Below are 2,385 nucleotides of genomic sequence, written 5' to 3'. Positions count from 1 at the left end.
GGTAGGTGAAAGGTCAGGGGAAAAGAGGAACTGATAGGAGAGCAGAGGTGACCAAGGCCTTATTGTTAAACTTTAAACTTTCCTAAGAAAAGGTTGGGCAGGCAACAGATGTAAGAGGACTGTTGAGCAACTTGGGGTCATTAGAACAGAGATCAGGCCATAAGGTCTCCAAGACAGTGATGGATATGAGATCATCGGTCCAAGCAGTCAGCCAATGAAACAGGCACAGCAACAAAGCTAGCCAATGCAAACACACCAAAAGGGTGGATAAATCCTTTATAAGGTGAGTGCAAAAGAGGAATCTTTGGTTGGATCCTTCCGGCAGCTTCGAGCCAAGATCGAGATGGACAAAGAACTCTCCCTGCCAGCATGCCTAGGTGGGCCCCATGTGGGGAAAAGGAGGGCAGACTATATGGGTCCCATATGGGTTTGTCCGCGGGTTTCACGATGGCCCCATGTGGGGCCATCATGGAACCCGCGGACAAACCCATATGGGACCCATATATCAGCCCTCCTTTCCCCCACATGGGTCACACCTAGGCGTGCTGGCAACTGAAGAAGAGTCGGGGCCACAGAGCTGAAGACTGTTCTGCACATGGGGACCAACCTGTTAGCCCCGCAACATGTGGCTTCAAATTGCATTTCTCTCATCAGCTGGGTTCGAGACCCCAAAGAAAAAGACCAAGGCAAAGATGAAGATAAAGGCAAAGAACAAAAGCAAAGAGGAAGAACTGGTGTGTTCCTTCCATGAGACCAGCTCTTCTACATCTCAATGGACCAGAAAGATCGTGAGACGAGGAGAAAGGAGCTACAGAGCTGCAAGACAAGAAGCTGAGGACTGCTACACGCATGAGGAAGTTACCCTGAGGCCCGAGACCTGCCGCTCTAAGTCAGTACTCTTCCTGTACTGGGAGCCTCCTGCTGCTGCAACACCTTCTTCATCATCAGGCCAGTTCTGGGGTTCAAGATGCCAAACTCCATTCGTCTCTCTCAAAGTTTCCCTTTTTTAGTTCACAGTGTCAGCATTAGGGAAAGATAGGCTAGATTATTGATTTTACTTATTTGATTATTTCTGTTACTGATTTAAGCTGTACTGACCCTTGCAAAATGCCTTGCTAATAAATAATTAGCATTAAGAAAATCTAAAAGATGTTGTGGACATTCAATTAATGAGTCACCTTAAAGTTCTTTGATGATTGTAAAATAGCTATGAAGTTTGATTCTGGGAGGAGAAAGTGGAAAATGTTTTAGAGGTTGCTTTTAGCCAAAACAACACCCTTGGGACTCACCCGAGTCACTAAAACCAACCTGGTTCAGTAACAAGTGCAAGTTGTAAGAAAGAGAAAGAGCGACCGTTAACAGGTGTGCTCTGTGGAACTAGCTTATTGCGGGCTGCTCAATCTGGCTAATTCACAGGGTGAAAAATGGTGGGACATCTGGATGGAGGTCGTCAGAAACCAGGCTAGTCTTTCTCGCGCCCAGCTTAATCAGAATATCCTCTATATTCTCATCTGTAGTAATACTCCGGAGTTAGAAGCTTCTCAGACCCGTTAGACGGAGAGCTGGTAGCAACATCTCCCCCCTCTCAGAAGGAGAAGTAGAGAGAGAGAGAAGAGGGGAGGGGGGTGTTGCGCAACAACAATATTAAACTATTTTATTTTTGTTTGATTGTCTATTCAACTCAATTCTTTTATCTAATTAAATAAACTTTAGGAAATTCTGGAATGATTATCTTGATTCCTGACAGCTACGATAAGATACATATCTTCTGCATCCTGAAAGTTTTTTTTATTATTATTGTAGTGTACCATAAATGGCTAAACCTACAGTAAAGATCTGAGAAAAAGATTTGTGTATCTGCTTCCTATTTTGGCTCTATGAAGTTTTCTTTGTGCCTGTTTTTCTTGAATTTTAATAATTAATAACTTTAATAATTATTGCCAAGTTGTTCCCATGTTTGGATTTATGATGGCCCTACTTTCTTACATAGAAATATTGTTTCACACCTCAACATTTATATAAATGTCACAGTGACAGACAGTCTGCACATGGTTTGAGAATGTTTCTAAAGATTAATAGATCAGTCACAGCTTGGGGAACTACGGTGGGGCGGGGCTGGAGCGTGTGACACATATACGGAGGCCTTAGTTCGCCACATGGATTCATGTCCCATCCCTCTCTCTCTCTCTTACAACCCACTTTCTGTCTGCTTTTCCTGATTCTTAAATGAAGGCCACTAGAGCCAATGAGACCTACTTTATCAGAAAAGATAAACAATAAAACAGATGGCAAGCTCTATCTAACACACAGGTCATCAAGCTCTTTCCCTTGAGAGCGAACTTTGGAGGGAACAATCAGTTCTCAGGAACACAGATATTCAACACA

This window comes from Poecilia latipinna, unplaced genomic scaffold, assembly GCF_001443285.1.
Source record: "Poecilia latipinna isolate Pla-1442-1.1 unplaced genomic scaffold, P_latipinna-1.0 Scaffold417, whole genome shotgun sequence".
Taxonomy (NCBI): Eukaryota; Metazoa; Chordata; class Actinopteri; order Cyprinodontiformes; family Poeciliidae; genus Poecilia; species Poecilia latipinna.
Note: the sequence above shows the minus strand (reverse complement) of the source record.